The sequence below is a fragment of the Mobula birostris genome, chromosome 1 (genome assembly GCF_030028105.1).
Source record: "Mobula birostris isolate sMobBir1 chromosome 1, sMobBir1.hap1, whole genome shotgun sequence".
Lineage (NCBI taxonomy): Eukaryota > Metazoa > Chordata > Chondrichthyes > Myliobatiformes > Myliobatidae > Mobula > Mobula birostris.
The window spans coordinates 178,653,792-178,679,809 of NC_092370.1; the positions used below are offsets into that span (position 1 = coordinate 178,653,792).

At 39.8% G+C, this 26,018-nt stretch overlaps 1 protein-coding gene across 2 annotated transcripts in view; it reads left to right on the top strand.

The window, feature by feature from the left end:
• The window catches only part of fmn1 (formin 1), a 411,005-nt gene that overhangs the window by 272,283 nt on the left and 112,704 nt on the right, over window positions 1–26,018 (top strand). The window lies entirely within an intron of this gene.

Genomic DNA, 26,018 nt, shown 5'->3' on the forward strand with positions numbered 1-26,018 from the left:
ACACCTGCAATTCCCTTGATATTTTTGGTCCAATCACATCTTTAATCAAAGAAAATAATCTTGCCCTTTCAATAGAGTATAAGTTAATTTTTGCAAGTTGTTCTTTTCCAAATAGAGTTTAAATGATGTCTACCATTTTGGACACAGTCATATTTATGGTAATTTGTAGCAATTTTTGAAATAAGTTTCAAATTATCTTCACTAAAAATTACACTGGTTTATATGTATCCCTGAATGTAATTTTAAGACATTGGGCATTAGTTTGTGTGAAATAGAGACTGTAAAAATTTGCATTTTTAAGGCTGTGAATTTGCCGTGCAGGTATTTATGGCCTTAAAATTTAATTTTCATTCTTAAGTTTATAATTTTCCTTAAACCCTAATTGTTTCCAAAGATTACCACTAATTTATCTTGACTTTGTAATTGGGATATGCTCAAAAATTGATGGAAATTTTAAGATTAAAGTGACATTAGCAAATTGGGTGTACAAATAGAAGCAAGTTCTCAGTTACACCATTGTGATCATCAATTAGAGTATTAAAATATTGTTATGACCTTTGCTTTGAATGAGATGATGATGATTAGCTAATCAAAACTAAAATTAGAAATATTTGTTCACTTGTAATGACTTCTTATCTTTTAAGCCAGTGAATGTTTTTGAGTTAGCTCACGTATGAAGCAGCATGTGTAAAAAAAAAAGGATAGTGTCAGTCAAAAAACACATTTATGTAGATCCCAAAACAAAGTATTGAGAAAGTATCAGTTGTTGTTTGTTCAACCCCAGGACACTGAAGTACTCTTGTCATTTCTCATCCCTTGGCTCTCATAGAACCCTTGCCCTGCCCTCTGTATTAGTAGTTTGTGCAGAAACATGATCTGTGTTTGATCTCCTCTTCTCTGTCAGCAGGTTTCCAGCATTAAGTCGAGCTACTGTGTCTTTCAGACCTACATGTGTGCCACAATAAATTATAATTCAAAGAGATAAATGGGTATAATTGATAAAATGCTTTACCTTTTGGTAAAATGCATTTTTTTTGCTTTAAATTAATTTTAATGGTTTGAAAGTATAATGGTGCCTTTACAAAATTCAATGAAATTAGGTTGAAAAATGCAAATGTTTTAATTGGCAATATGAAGCTATTTGTATACATGTCATGTTCTGTAAAGAACCTTAAATTATACCAGATTTAGGTTTAGGTTAGTGTACTATTTTCACATTTTACAGTCATTTTAATTTATTGTGGCTATTAAAAGGTTGTGGCTGCTGGCAAAATATCAGTGAAAGTTTAAAGCTAAACCAGATGTGATTAGAGACTGACTCCCAAGAAGCATCAGGCTCAACTATCCAGACAGACCCACTGGCTTCAGATGTGAATGATTTAAGTAATATTAACTAGTGTTGCCCCTGTTATAGGGTGCACAGATTTATTTTATGGTTTGATGGTGTGAGCCATTTGAGTGTCAATTCAGCAGACATTTGTCCAATTGCAAAAGGAAAAGACAATCAAACATTTCTTTTAGTGAGATGTTCAAGGATTGTTTCCAGGTTCTGGAATGTTAATTTAATTCCTATTATAATAATCTCCCAAAGGGACAAAAAAAAAGTCCCTACATTTATTGGTAACTATTTCCTTATACTATACCTATTCTCTGTAGCAGCTTGCTAGTTTTAGTTCTTAATCAAGGGTTCTGAAAGTGGCTTCCCAGGTGAGTGGGTGATGGTTCCGGGGGAGCATCATGTGACACAGAAGAGTAGATATTCCAGGGCCATGATTGAAGCACTTATGTGGAAGTGTTGCTATTCCCTAGTGAGGCAGCAATAGCTGCGGTCATTGTTTGCAACTAGCTCTAGGTATAGGCTCTGAGATGCTGTTGCTAGGTGCCGGAATAATGTGATGTACCATATTTATTAAAGCCTTTTATATACACTGTATATAAAAGTTCTGTGAGAACTTTGCGTTTTCAATGATGCCACTTCTACAGTTTTGAGGTCTCAATCTTACACAAGTTTTCCTTTCACAGAGAGGGTGCAGAATGTTTAAAGAATTTCAATGCTGCAAGAACTTAATTCCACTGTATAAGTTAAATTGATTCTGTAATAATGATTTACAGACCCCTTTAAGTTAACTGAATTTCCAAGTTGGAAAAATCGTGGTAATTGTGAATTAACAGGGAAATTTTGAGCCATGATGGTGCCCCATTATTTTTCGTAATTCTACTTTGTGACATTCACAGGGACACAGTGCTGCAAAAAAATGGAAATGCTTCTGTTAATCACCTCACAATATAGTACAGCATTAAAGAAATTATAATCATGTAATTTTCTGTTGTTGGTCCCAGCCATTCTTTCATTGAAGTTTTGGTAAGAGGCACTCTTCCTGAAGGCCCTGTATGGTGTAGCTTCTGCTGAGAGCCCTTCTTTCCCTTTGCCTTGTTCTCCTAGCATCTTGTTTTGTTCTCTAACATCTCTCTTTATACAATTATATTTATTTCTAAGAGCAAAGTCTACCAGGCCACCCATGAGTTGAAGGAACTTGTCTCAGAACAAACCTTTAAACCATCAAACATCAGCCAGACCACACCTTGTAGACTGTTGAAACTCTAGACAAATATGGGAAAGCTCCAAAAATCATAGAATTGCACCAGCTGCATGAAGAAATAATCCAGCAGCTAATATTTAAGTAGTTCTTGATCTCTTTAAGGATTACTAGTGGGGGTCCTCCATGCATAGAAAGCGTGTTCAGCTCTAGGAGCTACACCGACAAGTGTCCCAAAAGTTTATCCAGTGCACTTATCAGAGTGACAAAACCGGAGGACTTGACTTTTGATTCCTAAATATCAAATAGTATCTTAAAAATCTACTGCAAAAAGCCCATTTTAATCCCAAAAATAGCTATCATGCAATGCACCAAATTCTTTGTTAGTAATGCTGAAAAATCTTTTTAAGACTATTCACCATGTTTTCAAAACACTGCTTTCGTTGTCTTCTTTGATATTGTTTCGCATTGGGACTTGCCAGTATTTCACTGTTCTCACTTTGATAAAAGCTGAACTGGCGCCTGTAAAATTGGATTTATGCAAGTAAATCTGATATTGCAATGTTAAGGATCTCCCAAATAAAGTTGTACAGAACAAAGAATAATGCCCTATAATCAGCACTCTATGATGTAAGCGATACATTAGGAAATGAATCATCTGTTTATAGTAAGCAGAGTTTTCAACAAATGCAGATGAAAGATTTGTTCATATCTAAATCAGTGCTGTTATACTGCTCAGAAACTGTACATTCCTGTTTTTGTTTTTGTTTTTATATAGCATTTACAATCATAAAGCTTCTTAAGATCATTGATATTTCCGTATCAAATTGGACTTTGAAGATTTCTGATGTCTGCCTGAATATGTATTTAATTATTTAGGAAAATGTTATTTTTTTAGTTTGTAATTCAAGTTAGATCACCACATTACTGTCCATTAGAAGTGGCAAGGAACGGGATTTAAGTCAGTTCCACGAGCACGCAGTATAATGTTAGTTTACAGCACTTTGAGTCTTTGTTTATTGTTTGCACACAATACCCATTTTGCACACAATATCCACTCTAAGTTTATACAGTAATAGAATAATTATCAGTTTGATCCTGATAGGCCATGCCTTCAATTTGGCATAAGATAATGGAAGTATTATGTCTACAGATGGCGACAGCTGCTCAAAATGTTTCTGATTGTAGCCATATTAGAATAAGTAAGAGGAACAATTGAACTACGGTGTGTATTCAAAAGCTTGAAGTGATCTTTGATATTTAGCATTTCACCTAAGATGGTACAAGGATTGCAGTGGAAAAAGCAGAAGTTCAGCAAGTGCTCAGCAAATCACTGCCTGAAGTTCAATTGAAATGTAACCTCCTTCCACGCTAAGTGAGATTCATGACATTTTAGAGGTGAGGGACAGAATTTCCATATCTGTTACCTTTTGTTTTTCTGGTTTCTAATTGGTATGCCATAAAATGGATTGTACCCAAGATAGCAGTACTTGAACTGACAGAGGTGGGACATATTTATGCAACACACACAAAATGCTGGTGGAACGCAGCAGGCCAGGTAGCATGTGTGTTGCTTGAATTTCCAGCATCTGCAGATTTCCTCGTGTTTGAATCATGTTTGAAACCTAGATTGATCTCCTAGCAAATTGTTGGCTTGATCCGCTTATAAATGGGTCAATGGGCAAGGCAAAAAGAAATTGTAAATGGAACATCACCAACATGGAAATGGATTGACAGTGACACATTATTCAGGAGCTTTCAAATGGCTGGTCTGTCTATACTGGTACTTAAACTTGTTGATTTATTCCAAACTCAGATACTTTAGTGGGTCAGAAACAAACAAACATGCCCTTGTATTTAAATAAAAGTGAAAATACACTGCTTTCTAAGGGATACACATCAAAGTTGCTGGTAAACGCAGCAGGCCAGGGAGCATCTCTAGGAAGAGGTACAGTTGACGTTTCGGACCGAGACCCTCCGTCAGAACTAACTGAAGGAAGAGCTAGTAAGAGATTTGAAAGTGAGAGGGGGAGGGGGAGATCCAAAATGATAGGAGAAGACAGGAGGGGGAGGAATGGAGCCAAGAGCTGGACAGTTGATTGGCAAAAGGGATATGAGAGGATCATGGGACAGGAGGCCTGGGGAGAAGGAAAAGGGGGAGGGGGAAAATCCCAGAGGATGGGCAAGGGGTATAGTGAGAGGAACAGAGGGGGGAAAAAGGAGAGAGAGAGAAAGAATGTGTGTATATAAATAAATAACGGATGGGGTACAAGGGGGAGGTGGGGCATTAGCAGAAGTTAGAGAAGTCAATGTTCATGCCATCAGGTTGGAGGCTACCCAGACAGAATATAAGGTGTTGTTCCTCCAACCTGAGTGTGGCTTCATCTTTACAGTAGAGGAGGCCATGGATAGACATATCAGAATGGGAATGGGATGTGGAATTAAAATGTGTGGCCACTTTCTAAGGATCATTTTTGGGGGAGTTACAACAGAATTTGGTTACCGATAATATTTAAGATAATCCAAAAACTAAAACAACCTTTCAGTGTAAACCCACTCTACTTCATTCACTTCCTGGCTTTCTCTTTGCTAACTAGAGGCTCTTCATTCATTGCTGCTGAATGGTATTTTGTGGCACTCTGCTTTTACAAACTGCCCATCATTGAACAATGTACCAGGAGCAGCAGAATATTGTTGAATAGCTATCCGGAGATCATCTGTCATATTTTATTCAGCTCCATGGATCATATATTTCCAGAATTTCTACTGAATCCCTCTCTATCTTTGGATGGGTAGTCAAGGAATGAAGGCTTTATTTAGAAATTCAGCTTATCATTCTACCTGGACCTTTACATGGAATCAGCTCTTTTTAGATGTGATACTGGTACTGCAAAGATTTTTTTTTTAAGTTGCAAACTTTTTCAAATCTGATTTGTTCAGTGCGTGACCAGGATAAATTGTACCTTGTGGAGACACAGCACTAAACATTCAGAAACTTCATTATGGATTGACATTATTTATATCAAATTAAAGGCATGCTTGCTGTGTTATTCCATGGGAATTTGCTGTGAAAATTAATGACCATTAAAACTTACTGAAATGTTTGAAAGGCAATTTTTCTTCTTGAATGGGTATTTTCTTTTATTACGCGTACTGCATTATTTTTGTTACATCTCAGTACAAAATATTTGTTGAGGTCATGGGTTAAAAGTGAAAGGTGAGAGGCTTAACAGGAACACAAGGGGAAACTTCAGTCAGAGGGTCGCGAGAGTGAGGAATGAGCTGCCGGCGCAAGTGGTGCATGTGAGCTCAATTTCAATGTTTAAGAGAAGTTTGGATGGGTACATGGATGGTAGTGGTATGGAGGGCTATGGTCCTGGTGCAGGTCAATAGGAGGAGGCAGTTTAAATGATTTCAGCAAGGACTAGATGGACAGAAGGGCCTGTTTTTGTGCTATGACATCTGACAGACTTTTGTAGAATCCTCATAATATAACTGACCAAAACCCATTTGGTCCATAGTAGCACTATTGCTGCTCGTGTTTCACCCACTGCCATCCCAGTGGATCTGCAAGTAACAATTGAAATAAGCTCTTCCAAAAGGCGTGACGGCAATAAAAAGCTTTAATGTACCTGATTGATCTATTACACTACAGGAAGTTGCTACCATGTGACTTAGTTACACAGAGTATAGGTTAATTGGAAATGAACATCTGGGCGTCTTCTTCATTATTATCAATACTGTGTCTGGTCTGAACCAACAAACCCCCAAAATGCTAATTGAAAATATACAACTCTCAAGGATTAAGAGAGACTGAAGGACTACAGTTTCCAGAAACCAGACAAATTATGCAATGCAATGTTAGATGCACTCATAACAGCATGTTAACATTTAATTGTATATTAGGATACATTGTTAATATCTTTAAAAGCATTACAAATTTAAAATATAATGTCAGTGTTAATGTTTACTTAGTATGCCTGATTAAGCTCAGCTCTCTGTAACTTTTTTTAAATTCAAAACACTACAGACAGAATAATAACTTACATTAATAGACATTTCTAACACACTACTTTTTCTTGCTGAAACTTGTCCAGATACTTTTTAAAAATATCCGTGGCTGTATGTTCCTTACAGATTGATATTAGAATATTCTCTTTTTACACAGATGAAAGGAATGTAACTTTATGCAGTCCCAGTTAGTTGATTTACCTGTAAAAGTGAACACACGGCAAAAACTGCTATACACTTGAGTTTGAAGTATATGGTGTTTTAAATTGTGAGTTGTAGTAAAGTGTGAGAGTTAAGCAAGAAAATGTGAGCATTTTCACTATATGGAGTACTATGTATATGTAGTCATACTGGAGCCACGTGCTAAAGATACATTATGTCAGTAGTGCACCACGGGCTGTTTAATTATTCTCAGCCGTTAGTATTCCGAGCTAGCTCTGTAGGAGGTAAGCACTATCTTCACTCTGATAGGTACACGAGGGAAATCATAAATAGCTTGGAAACTGAACATGATGTGAAATCTATTTGTTGCCATGGCCGTACAAGACAGGGGCTGCATAATTTCAACATTTTATGGCTTTGGTTTATTGGGTGTCAGAAAAAACTAATGTTATAGTGTTAGAAGACAGTGTTTCAGATTTAACAGTGGTATTTTTAAAGGTGCTAAAGAAAACCATGTTTCCAGTGAAACCTGAAAGGACCCACTACTATGGTGATCCTGTCTGTTGCAGTTTGGCTTTGTAGTCTGGATTTTCCATAGAGGCATTATCCTTAGTTAGGACCTCCATTCAGCAACATTAATCCCCTCTGCATCTTCTAGAACAGTGGTTCCCAAACTTTTTTGGTTACTGCCCCCTTGGCTTCCAAACAACATCCCCAGTGCCCCTCTCCCCATTTCTGGCCATTACATAAAAGCTATAAAGAATCTTGATTGTGACGCACAGTGAAAGAAAATAGGAACTGCAAATTCAAAGCAGTGACAAATAATTGCAAAAAATATTCAAATCTATTTAAAGCTACAAATAAAATTATTTCTTTAATCATAATAAATACAATTTTCTCAACTATTTTAGAGTGTACATTAGTAGTCCACTACTTCATTGCTTTTTCACCTTTCAATGAGGTGGATGGGCTTGGGGCAGTGATAGCAGCTTCTCAACATCAGACAATGTCATTCAGAAGGAGTCTCAGATCCCCATGTTCAGTAATTTGCTGTCTGTTTCATTGCTTTGAAAGAATTTGAGCAACTGCACTCCACTAAATTGTTGGAAGGACAATAATGAACATCTTGACATTTTTCCGCAGTGCAGTATAGCATTCAGAGAATTCTTTCTGCAACCTAAAGTCGTGATACGATTTTTTGAACCTCTGCTTCTGCTCAAAGTCACTTTGTAGCAAGATCAGTTCTTCCTCCATCCTTCCTTTCCTTGGGATAAATCCATCCTACTTCCTCATTACAAGTGCTAAAGGAATGGATTTATTACCCAATCTGGAATTTGGATCGAGAGAAGATCCTGAAAGCTGTCTGACATGTCTCAATGCAGCTCACACTGGTGGGCACAATATACTTGAAGATCATCATCTGGTATTCTTTCTTTCTCTTCCAACTCTGAGAAGCTCAGGAATTGGAAAAGGTCACAGTGGCCAATGTTGCACTTAAATAGGGCTAACTTGGACAGAAACACGGAGACGACTGATTTGACATTGATAAGGTTCACATCAGTTCCTTGCAATTGAAGACTATTTTCATGAAACTTTGCAAATACTATAATTCTGACAAATAAGCAATGTTATGCAATATATTCTTGAGTTTATTACTGAATGAAGCCTTTGAATCTTCAAAGATTTTTATCACAGATTCAAAAAGTGCATAAAAGCATCTCAGGCAGTTTTCTTTTGACAGCCATCTTATTTTTGTGCGCAACAGCAAGTGTTCAAACTGTTCATCATTCTCAATACAAAGCTCTCCATATACTCAAGAATTCAGTGCATAGGACTTGATTTTATTTACCACTGTAATAACAGTATTTAATGACTTGTGCAGCCGATCACAGGTTTATATTCTGTCAAGGTGTCTGTGAATTACACAGTGAATGATGAATATGTTTGTTACAGTTTTCTTCAAGAAAGTAATAAACACATAGTAGCAATCTGTCATTGATGATGCCCATCTGTTGCCCAAGCAAGGATACTGAGTGGAATTTCCCTTTCTTTGAACAATTGCCCAATGAACTGAAATATTAATCACTTTAATTATTTGGTTTGGTAACTCATGTAAAACTGTACTCAGAACCTCGATTACTGTTGGCAGAATCAGTTCTTCTCCAATTGTATGCAGCTTTTCAGATTTAGCAGTAAAACATTGTATGAAGCACACAAACCATCATTGTTTTGGTGTGAAGTATTGGCAAACATGTTTTGCAATGTTTTCCATTTTTGAAAGTTTTCACAAAGTGACTGAAAATAAAGCCAAGTTCTTGTTTGCTTTATCAGAGTGCATTCTCTTCAAGTGTTCAAGGAGCCTGGACTGTTTCACTTCCTCATGTGAAAAAACTTTTTCACATAACAGACACATTGGCTGCTGTTAGTTGCTTGGTGCTGGTATAAATCTATATTTCAGATACACCACATTATTCTGTCCACACTTTTTTTATTTGATCTGCTTTTGTCATTTTCTTTATGGAGTGACGACCACAGTCAATCACCTATTGCTTAAGTCCAATCTCAAGCACCGTGATCAATAAAGGAGAAGTTATGATGTTGTGATAGTTCAGGCAAATCTTGACTCTCTGTCTGAAAATACAAAAAGTGGGCCGTGGGTAGAGTAATGTGATCAAGACCGTTCAAAAGGGCAGGTTCTGAACTTCACCCCATTGAACGCCTTACTCTTATTCACAGGAATTGTGTCACTGAGTGAATAGAGTATAGGAATCGTACTAGCTTTCACTGTACTACAGTAGTGAATGCATGGGCTGAGCCTGGAAATAACACAATTTTTTCAGTCCAGGTTTCTCATGGTATGACAGATACAGAAGTGTCACATTGCTTCTTAACGACTATAACTTGTTTCGAGCAAAGTCTAAGAGAACAATGGATTAGCAAGAGATGAGGTGATTACATGAATATTATAATCAATTGTGAGGCACTAAGGATCAAATGCTTATTAAAAATAATTCATTTCTTAATGTAAGCCTGTAATCCCTCGGCTGCCTCCCTTGCTAGCAAGCACCCCCTTTATCTTTTTATCACCCACACTGCCTCCAGCGGGGTAATATCCCCCACTTTGGGAATCATCGTTCTAGTATTAACCTCATTAAAAATGCACGTGATCTTTGAGCACTGGAAATGCTATTGATAGGAATTTGCCAGCTCATGACCATTAAGCAACGAACTGCCGCAGCCTTCTTTTCTATTTTTTGTTCATACTTGCACTTGTTTCTAATTACAAGCTTTATTTTGAGTAGACTGCATTTGTGGAATGAGCATGCTCTCTACTGTCAAGTGCAGGTTGGTTCATTTTGAGAAGGCAAACAAGGGAAGGACATTTACGGTAAATCATAGAGGTATATTGATAAACAGAGGGATGTCAGGGTATGAGCCCATAGATCCTTGAAAGTTGCAGAATGTACAAGGTGGTGAAGAAGATATATGGGAGTTGCCTTCATTAGTCCTGATATAGAATATATGACTTAAAATGTCATGTTACAACTTTATAAAATAATGGTTAGGCCAGTTCTGGTCACAGCACTTAGGAAAACATGAGATGGTGCTGGAGAGCCTGGTATGGAAACACCAATATCCTTGAACAGAAAAGCCTTCAAAATGTAGTGGATACGGCCCTCACCGGTAGAGCCCTCTACACAGAGTACAGTCGCAGGAGAGTAGCATCAATCATCACGGACCCCCACCATCCAGGCCATGCTCTCTTTCTCACTGCTGCCATCAGGAAGAAGCTACAGTAGCCTCAAGACCCACACCACCAGATTCAGAAGCAACCACCAGGCTCTTGAACCAGAGGGGATAACTTCATTCAGCCCATCGCTGAACCTGTGGGCTTTCAGCGTCTCATCATCTCATGCTCTTGATATTTATTGTTTATTTATTTATTATTATATTTCTTTTTGCATTTGCACATTGCTTGGTTGTCTCTCCTGTTGGGTGTGGTCTTTCATTGTTTCTGTTGTGTTTCTTGTATTTACTGTAATATATATATGTGTACCTAGATAATAAACTTACTTTGAACTTTGAACTTTTGAGAATGCAGAAGAGATTCATCAGGATGTTCCACAGACTAGAACATTATAGTTATTACGTCAGTCTAGGTAGGCACAATTTATTTTCTCTGAGGCAGAGGAGTGACCAGCTAGAGGTGTCATGGTGTGCACTGGCCATATCGGCATGCAAGTATGGAGGAAAGATAGACTCCAATGTAGGGATAGCGACCAGGGTTTATTCATAATGATTCCGAATGAACATCTGTGGCTCAGCCAAGCGACACTGTGAGAAGTAACATTCTCAAATCTGGGACCCCACGATTAGCGCTAATAAAGCATCCACTTAAATAATACAAGTAACAAGTAATGCAGAATTCCTGAGCCTATCAAAATAAATTTAACAAGCTTAAATAGAAAGCACCAGGAGACCGCATTTCAAACAGCTAGTCGCTCAAGAAAAACAGAAGGAATTCCAAAGGATTAACGATTCACATTAAACAATAATTAACCATTTCAAGTGCTCTAAAAACTTCAGAGCCCAAAGCTCCCAGTGCCCTGCACAGCCCCAAAGAGGTTATTACAGTACCCCCTTCCCTATGGCTGGCAACTGATGGTTCAGGGAGACCTAAAAACTCGAGATTCAGGGATGATGAGGGAGACCTGGGGATCCTCAGGAGAGACTTGGGAGTCCTCAAGACAGGGAAAATATTGAAAAAACCTTGGGAACTTTGAAAAAGACCTTAAAAATCTTAAAAAGTCCATGGAGACCTGGAGGGCCATGAGAAACTTGGAGAGCTTTGACAACTTTAAGAACCTTGGATGCTTAGGCAGAGACACTTAGACTCGGAAAACTCAGAAAGTAGATTAGAGTAGGTTGGAATGTGGACTTGAGAACCTTGAAACCTAGACTAAAACGCTTGGAACATAAACTTGAGGAACTCAGAATGTAGGCTTGAGAATAGATGGCATTCTCACCTAAACCCAACCAGTGTCAAAACGCAAGTAGCAAGTAACACAGGATCCCTGAGCCTAACAAAAGCACCAGGAAACCATATTAATCAGGTTGCTCAAAAAAAAAAGCACAAGGAACTTCATATGATTAGTCACTCTTGTAAAACAACCATTAACCATTTCAGGTGCTGTTAAAAACCTCAGAACCCAATACTCTCGGCACCCCACACAGGACCAATGAGCTCATTACAAGAACTATATAAAATTATGAGGGGATAAATAAAATAGTAAGAATTTTTCTCTTGTGGGTGGTGTATAGGACATAGGTGTAAGGTGAGCAGTAGGAAGTTTAGAGTGGATCTGAGGGCTTTTTTCATACAAAGCGTGATTTGTATCTGGAATACTCTGCTTGAAGTGTCAGTGAATTCAGATATTCCCAGAATAGTGATGAAACACTGAGACAAGCAATTGAATTGTAGTAACTGACATGAGTGTGAATGGGTGGAGCAGAAATCATGAACATGACGGGCCTAAGGGCTGTTCCCATACTGTTTAATTCTATGACTTTCAATATGGCTGGTTAGGAAATTAGACACTTTGGCCAAACATTGAAGAAGGAACATTGAGTTAAATTCCATCTGCCATTCCTTTTCCCATTTTCCCATGTGACCATTACCTTGGACAATCTTCTTCACTGTCCACTACGCCACCAATCAGAATCACAATCAGGTTTAATATCACTGGCATATGTTGTAAAATTCATTGTTTTGCAGCAGCAGTACATTGCAATACATAATAAAATGATATATTGCAATAGGTATATTAAAAATTAAATTAAATAAGTAATGCAAAAACAGAGCCAAAAAAATTGTTCATGGATTCATTGTCCATACAGAAGTGTGATGGTGGAGAGGAAGAAGCTGCTCCTGAAATTTTGAGTGCGTATCTTCAGGCACCTGTACATCATTCTTGGTGATAGCATGAGAGGAAGGCACGTCCTGCATGATGGAGGTCCTTGATGCCATCTTTTCAAGGCGTTGCCTTTTGAATGTGTCCTGGATGCTGGGAAGGCTAATGCCTATGATGCAGCAGGCAGAGTTTACAATTTTCTGCAGCTTTTTCCAATCCTGTGCAATGGCACCTCAGTTAGAATGCTCTCCATGGTACATCTGTAGAAATTTGCGAGTGTCTTTGATGACATACCAAGTCTCTTCAAACTCCTAATGAAATATAGCTGTACCTTCTTTGTAATTGTATCTTGAGAAATACTGATCCAGGAACTTGAAAGTGCTGATCACTTGATGAGGACTTGTTTGTGTTTATTCGATTTCCCCTTCCTGAAGTCCATAATCAATTCCTTAGTGTTACTGACATTGTGTGCAAGGTTGTTGTTGTGACACCATTCAACCAGCTGATCTATCTTTCTCCTGTACCTTTCCTCATCAACTTCTGAAATCCTGCCAATACTAGGTGTGGCATGAAAAATTCGTAGGTGGTGTTTGAGCAGTGCCTAGTCACACAATCATGATTAAAGAGAGAGTAGAGTGGTAGACTAAGTATGCATCCTTGAGGTGCGTCAATGTTGATTGTTAACAAGGAGGAGATGTTATTTCTGGTCCGCAATGACTGCGGTCTCCCAGTGAGGAAGTCAAGGATCCAGTTGCAGAGGGAGGTACAAAGACCCAGGTTTCAGAGCTTGTTGATTAGTACTGAGGGTATAATTGTGTTTAACACTGAGCTGTAATCAATAAACAGCAGCCTGATGTAGGTATTGCTATTGTCTAGGTGATCCAAGGCCAAGTGAAGCGTCAGTGAAATTGCATTGTGGAAATAGTCAATTTGCAGCAGGTCCAGATTTTAGCTTAAACAGGAGTTGATTCTGACCATGACTAACCTCTCAAAGCACTTCATTACAGTAAATATATGTGGAACTGGGTGATAGTCATTGACGCAGCTCACCCTGCTTTTCTTGGACACTGGTATGATTGTCGGCCTTCTGAAGTTGGTGAGAACCTCCAACTTGTGCAATGAGAGAATGAAGATGTTCTTGAACATTCCCGAAAGTTGGTTGGTACAGGTTTTCAGTGCCCGACCAGATACACCATCAGGGCCTGTCGCCTTGCAAGGGTTCACCCTTTTGAAAGATGTTCTGCCATTGGATTCTGACACGTAGATCACAAGATTACTAGATGCTGCAAGGATTCACACAGGTGCAGTCTTATTCTCCCTTTCAAAGCATGCATAAAAGTTATTGAGCTCATCTGGGCGTGAAACATCACAGCTATTCATGATGTTAGGAAGTGATGGCCTGCAAAACCTGCCAGAGTGACATGAATTCAATTCTGTCTCTAATTTTAATCAGAATTGTTTCTTCGCTCTTAAAATAGCCTTTCCGAGATCATACCTGGACTTCTTATATAATTTTTGATCCCCATCTTGAATGCCACAGATCTTGCCTGCAGCAGACTATTAATCTCCTGGTTCATCAAACATCTCTTGATTTGGATATGTCCAGTATGTTTTCAAAGGCACACACTCATCCACACAAGACTTGACAAAGTCTGTGACAACTGTCGTGTATTTATTCAGATTTGAAGATGAATCCCTAAATATTGTCCAGTCCACCAACATAAGGCAGTCCTGTGAACATTCCTCCGCCTCCCTTAAACATACTTTCTTTGTCCTCACCACTGATGATGCCAATCTTGATCTTGCATTAGTAGAATTCTTGTTAGTAACCATTATAAATACCTGCATCAAATACTGTGTGAAATATCTGTGTATATGTCTCAGGAACAGGTCTCCTCTTGTTCCCAGTGCAGACAAGAAATCATTCCCTTAAAAGCACAGTCCTTCAGAACAATATCATAATGACTAAGGTGACTGGAGGCATTTGAAATGTGGTGTTTAAGGACAATGCAGAAAATTGGATGGATGATGAAGGTCAGTAATATGGAAGTGTTGAAGAGAGTGAGGAGAGAAAAGGAATTGCTGAAGAATGTGCAGAAAAGGAAGCTGGAATATGCCGGGCACTTGTTAAGAGGTGGTGGACTGCAGAAATTGTTACTGGAAGGGATGATAGAAGGAAAGAGGGAAAGAGGAAGGCAGCGAACCACTTGGTACGATAATGTGAGGCAATGGACTGGGTTGAGTTATGCTGAGGCCAGAAAAAGAGCACAAGATCGAAGAAGATGGAGGTGCATAGCCACCAACCCCAGATTCGGGACGGCACCCACTGACTGACTGACTAAGGTGAAACAGCATTAAAGCAGCAATTTAATTTTCACTCAATAACCACAAATATTGTTTCCCAAAGTAACAAGCAAGCAAGCAAGTTTATTTGTATAGCACTTTTTAAATACAAGGCAGTTCAAAGAAGAAAATATAAAAATCAAACAACTAAATTCAGACAATATACAACAGAATAAAATCACACAAGAAGTAGATATGATAAATGGAAGTTACAGTGCAGGGATTCCAATTAAAAGCTACAGCAGGAAGAGAAGTTTTAATCCTTGATTTAAAAGAGCTGAAAGTTGGGTTAGACTTTAGGTCATCTGGAAGGTTATTCCAGATATGTGGAGCATAGTAACCAAAAGCTGCTTCACCATGTTTAGTTTTGACCCTGGAGACGGTAAGCAGACCCGCCCCCAGGTGACCCGAGAGCTCAGGAAGGTTCATAATGCAGCAAGAGATCGGAGATGTCCTGGACCATTCAGCTCTTTATAAGCCAGTAGTAATATTTTAAAGACAATGATGGACAGAAAGCCAATGTGGCAATCTGAGAACTGGTAATATGTTCTACATCCTTGGTCTTAGTGAGGACTCTAGCAGCAACATTCTGAATGAATTCTGATTGACTTTGCCCATCCAGGGAAAATTAGCTGTGTACAAACATCTATTGATGCTTCTGGACACATCTTCAGTGATGTTCCTGGAATCACCGGGTGTTTCGGGTCTTTCAACATCATACAACCTCCTCCAGGTGACCCGGCCGGGGCTGATCAGACCCCAGCTTGTGTCCAGATGGCTAGCTACTTATGATTCCATGGCTCCCCTCCTTTGAGCCATAGCCATCTTGAGGCCCTTTCTGCCGCATCGGTGGTACTGCGGATGGCTCTCCTCTTCCTCCCTCCCTCGATGCCCAAAATGCTGAAGGCTCTAACTAAAGAACGGGCTACGAATCCCCTACAACCAACCTCCACTGGGAGACACCTCGCTCTCCATCCAGCCTGCTGACAGTTGCTAACCAGTCCTGCGTACTTGGAGAGCTTCCTTTCAAAGGCCTCCTCCGAGCTACCTTCCCATGGGACTGTCAGCTCCAGCAGCACCACTTGCTTAGTCGACTCAGACACTAGGACAATGTCTGGTTGCAGGGTGGTGGCTGCGATATGGTTGGGGAACTTCAGCTGCCCTTTGAGGTCCACCAACAGCTGCCAGGCCCTTGCAGAGGTCAGAATGCTTGCGGATGTTCTTTTGGCAGGTATTGGCTGATATGTTCTACATCCTTGGTCTTAGTAAGGACTCTAGCAGCAGCATTGTGAATGAATTCTGATTGACTTTGCCAGTCCAGGGAAAATTAGTAAATACTTAAGAATGCAATCTGTTAAATATATTTGTTACTTGCAACAATTCTCCCTGCTACAGTTTTAAATTGTTCATTTGCCTATGGTCAGAGACGAGAATGTTTGAAGGTGGCATGGCTGCGTATTAAATGAATGAATGCGTAGAAAGAGTTAGTGATAAGTGTCAGAAAGATAGTGGTAAATGGGTTGCAGCTCATCCCCCTCATTCCAATTGTTTTCGTACTTGCTTACATTCATCCAGGTATGAAAATAATAACATAGTTGGACAGAATTACCGAGGAGTTATGATGTTGGAATTCCTTGTGAACGTATCTAATTGGAGTAAATCACTAGATGATGTGACAAATTTAGATTTTTAGAAAGCTTCTAACATGAAACTATGCAAAATTGGAATATTCTTGGAATTGGGGGGGCGATACATAAATGTGGGTTGTAGTGTTGGTTAATTTTTTAATACATAAATAAATAGTGCTGCACAATCGGTAGGCTATAAACAATGGATTCAGTACTTAGTCCTCAGTTATACCAATGCAGGACATATGAAATGTTCTCTCTTTGCTGATGAGGTAATACAAAGTAAAACTGTGAGTATTGCTGAGATTCCAAAGAGGCTTTAGATATATTTGGAGAAGTTAAATGACAGCATGGCAGATGGAGTGTAATGTGGAAAGAAATGAGGTTATCTAGGTGGGAGGAAAATCACAGCAATTACAATTACTTTTGAATGTGTGTGTTTTCTTTTATACAATTTATTGAAGGGCAACATGCATGTGCAGTAGATAATTTGAAAGGCAAATCATAAGATGGTCTTTATTATGAAAGAATTTGAGTACATATATTTTATTAATATGAGGCTTTGGTGAGGCCACACTAGGAGTACAATGTACAATATTGGTCTTTTGTTCAAGGATGTACTTGCATTCTAAATGAAATGCTGTGAAGAACCACCAAATTGGTTAATAGGGTAATAGGTCTGTCATAAAGAAAAAAATTGGCCAAGCCTCTCCTTTAGTGTTTAGAAGAAAGAGAGACGACTTCACTGACAAAATTCTTCAAGGTCTCAACAAGGTGGATTCAGGGAGGATGATTCCCCTGGCATTGGCGTCTATAACTAGACTTTTAGGACTGAAATAAGAAGAAATATCCTCACTGAAAGGGTGAAAATACAGAGTTGTGGAGGCTCAATCACTGGTTCTATTCAAAATGAGACTAATATGCATTAAAATAATTAACTGATGTGGGGATAATGATAGAAAATGTTTGAAAATAGATTGACCATGATCATGTTGATGGACCAAGAGCTCTGTCCTTGTTCCCTTTCCTGGTGTTCTTATCTTAGGGAGCCTGGGGTAGTCTCTTCTGCAGTGGTGTACAACATACTTTGGGTGAGGGCGGAATGACAATTCAGATGGCTATGGAGGGTCTCTGACATGAAATGTTTCCTTACTTTTTGGCCAGATACTGATAGCTGTAGACATGTATATGAAGACAGTAACAGCAAATATTTGCATTTATTCAGTACTTTTTAATATTTTAAAACATCACAGGCCATTTCACAGGATTATCTTCAGACAAAGCTTGACTCTGAGCGAAAGAGTGAAAAAGAGGATAGCTAATCTGACACTTGGTCAAGGCGATGCTCTTAAGGGTGAAGAGGTGAGGAGAAAAGAGATGAAGGCTGAAGGTGAAAGTGTTAGAGCTGAAAGTAGCAGCTTCAGGCATATGAGGAAGTGAAGGGCAAATGCAGATTTGAGCATCACAGAGTTTTTGGAAGAAGGTTCGAGGATAGGGGTGGTTTTTGAGGAATTGTAGCACAAGTACAAGTTTGTTAACACAGGTCCACATACCTGGGGTATGAATGCCGTGAAAATTAGCTTTTTGCTTCAGCAACATGGCATGTTACAAATGTAATAAACATAGTGTAAATTTGTAACCTTAAATTAACCTACATTGTGCAAACTTACATGATACAATAAGCAAAAAAAAAGAATGAGAACCTAGGTCAATGTAACCTAGTAAACAAAGCTGCGTTGAATGGGATGCAGGAAATGGTTTTCAGTGATCTTAAAGTAAAAATTGTGAGGTCACTAAGATGCCAATTCGTGCAATTGAATTTCAAGGGACCAAAAGCGTGGATGAGGCTTTTGTCAACTACAGCACAAGCAGACACAGGCAACACTATTGGGGTAGATGATTTACTTATGTTCTTTTCTGGTGCCTAGGTTCCTATGGACTAATATTTTACATCACTAATCATCAATAGCGCAAGATGGTTGTAGAAGAGTATGTCTGCAGTTGGAGGAGGCAGTTCAATCCTTTGAATTAGTGCTGCTCCCAAGATATTCTGCTGTATATTGGAGCTGCTTGTGCTGTCTCCAAGAAGCCACCTCTGTGAACCCTATCCATGTGGACTGTTTATTCCCAGCACAGATGCTGAGTTCCTCCAGCATTCTGTTTTTACCTTTCCAATCAAATGTATAATCCTGAGAAAGAAAGTTAAAAGATTTTGAGAATTTCCTAGTTTAGGAATCAGTCCAGAAATAAAAGGGAAAAATTATGTTTATAAGTGTACATTGGGTGTCTCATAGATAAGCTGTCTCAATGTAATTTTGAGAACCCTAAATTTAAAAAGACACAAAGCCAATGGAGAACATTGAACTTGCCAGGAAATTAAATACAAATTTAGACTTAAATATTGTGATTATTCCCTTAGATGGGCACTTTTAAAATAAATTTTGATATCATTTTGATTTTCATTGAAGAAACAAAAAGATACTATATTCTTTAGTCTGGTAGATAAAACAAAGAATCATTAACTTAAAATTGGTCAGTTGAGGACCCCATCTAAGGTTATTCAAGAGTTTTAACAGGAGATTTCCAGAAAGGGTTCAGGATGTTTCAGAGTGGCTACAGAAGATTCTCAAGAGGGAAGATGAGCAGCCAAAGGTCATGGTGCACATTGGCACCAGTGATGTAGGTAGAAACTGGGAAGAGATACTGCACAGTGAGTCTAGAGGATTAGAGAGGAGGCTGAAGAACAGGACCTCCAAGGCAGTAATCTCTGAATTACTCCCATTACTATGTGCTATTCTGGGCAGAAATAGGATGATAGTACAGGTGAATGAGGGACTGAGGAATTGATGCAAGGGGCAGTGTTTCAGATTCCTATCTCATTGGGATGTCTTCTAGGGAAGGTATAACCAATTCAAGAAGGACTAGTTACACTTGAACCGGGGGGGGGGGGGGCATTATCCTTTTGAACAGGTTTGCTAGAGCTGTTGGGAAAGATTTAAACTAATTTGGCAGCAGGATAGGAACCAGAGTGAGAAGGCTGACGATAGGATAGTTGGAATACGAGTCAATGCAACGAGCCAATGCATTGTGTAGTAAGACTGTGACGAAAGACAGGCAGATGAAAAGGCAAAATTGCTGTCAGTGGGATGAGTTAAAGTGTAACATGGGAGTAAATTTGAAAATACTAATGAATACAGGACTGAAGGTGGTATATTTGAATGCACGCAGTATGTAGAATAAGATAGGTGATCTTGTAGCACAGCTAGAGATTGGTAGGTATGACGTTGTGGGTATCACTGAAAGAAGATCATAGTTTGGAGTTTTGTATTTTCTTATACATCGTACCAAAAGGAGAGGCAGGTAGGTGGGGGTGGAGGTGGCTGTATGGGCAAAAATGAAATCAAATCCATAGAGAGTTGTGAGTTAAGAAACTGCAAGAGTAAAAAGACCCTGATGGGAGCATTATACAGGTGTCTGAACAGTAGCCAGAATGTCAGATGTAAATTACAATGGGGGACAAATAACATGTAAAAAGGGCAATGTTACAATAGTTAAGGGGGATTTCAAAAGGCAGGTAGTTTGGTGCTGAATCCAAAGCGAGGAAATTTGTAGAATGCCCATGAGATGGCTTTTTAGAGCAGTTTGTGGTTGAGCCTCACTAGCAGAAAGGCATTTCTGGATTGGGTATTGTATTATGAAACAGATTTAATTAAGGAGTTTAAGGTATGGGAACCCTTTGAAGACAGTGATCATAATATGATGGAATTCACCCTGGTATTTGAGAGGGAGAAGATAAAGTTAGATATATCAGTATTACAATGGAGTAATACAGAGGCATGAGAGAGGAGCTGGCCAAAGTTGATTGGAAGGGAACACTAGCAGGGATAATGGCAGAACAGCAAAGCCTGGAGTTTTTGCAGGCAATTCAGAAGGCACAAGATACATACATCCCAAAGATGAAGTATTCTAAAGGGAGGATGAGGCACTGTAGCGGATAAGTACAGTCAAAGACAGCATAAGAGCAAAAGAGAGGGCATATCATATAGCAAAAATTAGTAGGAAGTTAGAGGACTGGAAAACTCTTAAAACCAACTGAAGGCAATTAAAAATCCATAAGGAGGGAAAAGATGAAATATGAAGGTAAACTGGCCAATAATATATAAAAAAGGTACCAAAAGTTTTTTTTCAGATACATAAAGAGTAAAAGAGATGAGAGTGGATATGGAACTGCTGGAAAAAGACACTGGAGTAATAGTAATGGGGGACAAAGAAATGGCAGACAAACCTAATAAGTATTTTGCGAATGTCTTCATTTGAAAGACACTAGCAGTATGCCAGAAATTCGAGACTGTCGGGGGCACAAGTGACTGTAGTTGCTATTACAAAGGAGAAGCTGCTTGGGAAGCTGAAAGCTCTGAAGGAAGATAAGTCGGCTGGACCGCATGGACTACAACTCAGGTTCCTGAAAGTAGTAATAATGATTTTTAAAAAATCCCTAGATTCTGGAATGGTTCCAGAGAACTGTAAAAGTGCAAGTGTCACTCCACTCTTCAAGAAGGGAGGGAGGTAGAAGAAAGGAAATTACAGGCCAGTTAGCCTGACTTCATTGGCTGGTCTAATATTGGAATTCAATATTTAGGATGATAATGATTAGGGAACTTAGGGTATGGGAACCCTTACCTTCAGAATACTTAGAGGCACACAATAAAGCAGGCCAAAGTCAGCATGGTTTCCTTCAGAGGAAATCTTGCCTGACAAATCTGTTGGATTCCTTTGAGGAAATAACAAGCAGGATTGACAAAGGAGAGTCAGTGAATATTGTTACTTGGATTTTCAGAAGGCCTTTGATAAGGTGCTGCACATGAGGCTGCTTAGAAAGATAAGAGCCCATGGTATTACAGGAAAGATACTAGCATGAATAGAAGATTGCCTGTCTGGCAGGAGACAAAGTGTGAAAATAAAGGGGGCATATTCTGTTTGGCTGACAGTGACAGTAGTAATCCATGGAGGTCAGTGTTGGGACTGCTTCTTTTCACATTATATGTCACCGATTTGGATAACAGAACTGATGGCTTTGTGGCCAGATTTGCAGGTGATACAAAGGTAGGTGGAGGAGCAAGTAGTGTTGAGGAAGCAGAGAGTCAGCAGAAGAACTTAGACAGATTGGGAGAATGGGCAAAGAATGGGCAGGTGGAATATAGTGTAAGAAAGTGTATGGTCATGCAGTTTGGTAGAAGTAATAAAGGTGTAGATTATTTTCCAAACTGAGTGAAAATTCTAAAATCAGTGATACAAAGGGACTTGGGAGTCCTTGTGTAGGAGATTCCCCAAAGGTTAATTTGCAGGTTGAGTCGCTAGTAAGGAAAGCAAATGCAAGGTTAGCATTCATTTTGAGGACAAGAATACAAGAGCAAGAATGTAATGCTGAGGCTTTATAAGGTATTGGTCAGCCCACACTTGGAGTATTGTGAGCAGATTTGGACCTCTTTTCTAAGAAAGGATATGCTAGTATTGGAGAGGGTCCAGAGGGTGGTTCATGAGAATGATTCTGGGAATGAAAAGGGTTAACATAGGAGGAATATTTAATGGCTCTGGGTCTGTAGCAGCTGGAGTTTAGACAAATGAGGAGGGATCCCATTGAGACCTATTGAATATTGAAAGTCCTAGATAGAGTAGATGTGGAGAGGATGTTTCCTCTAGTTGGTGAGTCTAGGACCAGGGGGTACAGCCACAGAAAAGAGCAGGGGTTCACCTCCTTTTTTTATGCAATGAATTCCATGGACCCCAGGTTAGAAACCCCTGGGATAGAAAACACTCATTTAGACACCCATTCACCAGTGTATGGGTGAATCTCTGGAATTCATTGCTACGAACAGCTGTGGAGGTCATCATTGAGTATACAGGCAGACCCGGGGTTACGAACCGAGTTCCGTTCCTGAGTCCGTCCTTAAGTCGGATTTGTACGTAAGTTGGAACAGGTACATCCGGTATTATTTAGCGTCAGTCAGTCAAATGTTTGTCTTAGTATATAGTATATATTTTACCTTTCTAAAACACTTAAGAAATATATGTATTTCAATAATTAAACCGCTGCGTTGCTTAGTAATAATTGTAGCTTTCATCGAGGCAGGGCCTTTCACATGCTCCATTATTCTCACTTTAGCGTTTATCCTTTAAATTGTTCCGATCGTTGACTGACTGTAGCCTAACGCTTTTCCAGTGACCGACGGCGTTTCACCTCTTTCAGCTGGCTTTATTATTTCCACTTTATTTTCAATCCTGATCGTTTTCCGTCAACGGAACAGAAACACTGCAGATTCAGCAGCAGCCACGGGTGGCAGGTCCCAAGCTCCCCTGGGTCCTAAAGTCCACCCACACTGAGACAGGTTAAATGGCACAAGTGGGGACAGTGCTGACTGGAAAAGGGTGGGGGGGGTGGGCAGGGTGAATCTTGCTAAGAAATAGTTAATCCAAATACAAAGTTACACACTCAATACAGTGTTAACAGCAACGTGATCTGACTTAAAATGGCGGACGCCGATGAATTTTTAATATAATAGGCTTTATGGCAGGCTGCTCGTGAGGACGAGTTGTTCGTAAGTCGGATGTTCATAACTCGGGGACTGTCTGTATTTAAAGGGGCAGTTGTTAGGTTCTTGATTACTAAGGGGGTTAAAGGTTATGGGCAGAAGGCAGAAGAATGGAGTTGAGAGAGATAATAGATCATCCATGATGGAATGACAGAGCAGAATCAGTGAGCCAAATGGCCTAATTCTTCTCCTATACCTAATGATCTAATAATAGATAGATGGCCCTCATGTAACCACAGAAGTGAGGTATTTAAAAGATGAAGGTTTCTTACACATCTGAAGTATTTACAACTGTAAAAATTGTTAGTAAATTTTTTGCCTGATTGAAAGTTGCAAATGTGGGTAATTTGTACTGAACAATTCAACATTGTTAGTTTTTTTAAGCAATACATATTTAAAAGAATATGATAAAAATGTAAATTTGGGAATGTCTGCAGGTGCTGGAAGTCCAAAACAACACACACAAAATGCTGGAGAAACTCAGTCGGTGAGGCAATATCTATGGAAAAGAGTAAACAGTCGGTGTTTCAGGTCAAGACCCTTCTTCAGGACTGAGAGGGAAGAGGGGAGATGCCTGAATTAAAAGATGGGGAGAGGGGAGAGATGTTATCTGGAAGATGATGGGTGGAACCAGGTGGGTGGGAAAGGTCAAGGGCTAGAGGAGGAAGGATCTAATAGGAGAGGAAAGTGGACAATAGGAGAAAGGGAAGGAGGAAGTAATAGACAGGTGAGAAGTAAAAGGTCAGTGTGGAGAATAATTGGGGGGGGGAGAGGGAATTTTGTTTACCAGAAGGAGAAATTGATATTCATTCCTTCAGGCTGGAAGGTACCCAGGCAAAATATAAGGTGACCTCCCCATCTTCACTATGTTCAGTCCCTATATGCCTCTCACTTCCACCCTGCACTTGAAGTCACTGGGTCCATCTTGGACACCTCCTTCCCCTTTCTTGATCTCTCTGTCTCCATCTCTGGAGACAATCTGTCAAACAACATATTTTATAGACCTACTGATTTCCCTAATTATCGTGACTATGCCTCTTCCCACCCAATCTCCTGTAAAAATGCTATTCCTTTTTCTCATTTTCTTTGCCTCCATATATCTGCTCTCAGGATGTGGCTTTCCATTCCAGGACATCAGTGATGTCTTCCTTCTGTAAAGGATTTTATTTCCCTCCCTCTACTATTGATGCTGCTTTCACCTGCATCTCCTCCATTTCCCGTAAATCTGCACTCACCCCATCTTCCCTCCGTCACAATAGTGATAGAGCCTCTCTTGTCTTTACTTGCCAACCCATCAGCCTCCGCATCCAACACATCCTCCACAACTTCTGCCATCTCCAAAGGGACCCCACCACTAAATATATTTTTACCTCCCCCACCCCTATCGCTTTCTGCATGGATCTGCAATTCCCTTGTCCATGCGTCCCTCCCCATTAATCTCCCTCTGGGCACTTACTCATGGAAACGGCTTAAGTGCTACACCTGCCTCTACAATTCCTCCCTCACTTCCGTTCAGGGCGCCAAACAGGTGATGCAACACTTCACCTGCAAATCTGTTGGGGTCATCTATCATGTCCAGTACTCCCGAAGCAGCCTCCTCTATATTGGTGGGACCCGTTGTAAGTTGGGGGACAGCTTCTTTGTGCACCTCCAAACAATTTACCACAAGCGGGACTTCCCGGTGGCCAAACATTTTAGTTCCCATTCCCATTCCCATTCCAACATGCTGATCCATGGCCTCCTCATGTTGCTCGGGGTGGAGGAGCAACACCTTATATTCCCTCCAGCATGATGGGATAAATATCGATATCTCCTTCCGGTGAACAAAGTTCTCCTCCCTCTTCCTCTATTCTCCACTCTGAAATTTTATTTCTTCTCATCTGCCTATTACTTCCCCCGGGACCCCTCCCCCTTCCCTTTCTCCTATTGTCCACTCTCCTCTCCTATCAGATTCGTCCTTCTCCAGCCCTTCACCTTTACCACCAACCTGGCCTCACCTATCATCTTGCAGCTAACCTCTCTCCCCTCCCCTCCATCTTTTAATTCAGGCATCTCCGCCCTTCCCTTTCACTCCTGAAGGGTTTTGGCCTGAAACATTGACGGTTTACTCTTTTCCATAGACGTTGCCTGACCTGCTGAGTTCCTCCAGCATTTTGTGTGTGTTATTTTGGTAAAAATACATGCAGTGTTGGTAATGATATTCACAAAGAAACTTACCTTTAGTCAGCAAGGTAAAATTTACCCTTTTTGGCTTTAGAAACCATAATCACGTAGCTTAACTACTTGTACAAATTATTAAAAATTGCATTATACATTAATAACACCCTATTAATTAAGTACTACACTTGTTCATTCACCTTCTTCACCTCCATTCAGAACCTCAAACTATCCTTCCAGGTGTGGCAACACTTCACCTGCCAATCTGTTGGGTTTGTCTGCTGTATTCAGTGCTCCCAATGCTGCTTTCTCTACATTTGTGAGAGCTGTCATAGACTGGGGGACCGCTTTATCGAGCAACTCAGCGCCATCTGCAAAAAGCGGAATTTCCCGATGGTCAACCATTTCAATTCCTAACCCCTATCACATTCAGACGTATCAGTCCATAGCCTCCTCTTCTGCCATGATGAGGGCACTCTCAGGTTGGAGGAGCAACACGTAATTTTTCATCTCAGTAACTCCAACCTGATGGCATGAACATGGATTTTTCCAACTGTTTATTCATTTCCCTAGGTTCTGCCTGACCTGCTGAGCTCCTCCAGCATTCTGTGTTTATTAATAAAGACTCAGGTTTTAATTCTTCTGGCTATGGGTTTAATATTTCTTGGACTCCTGTTC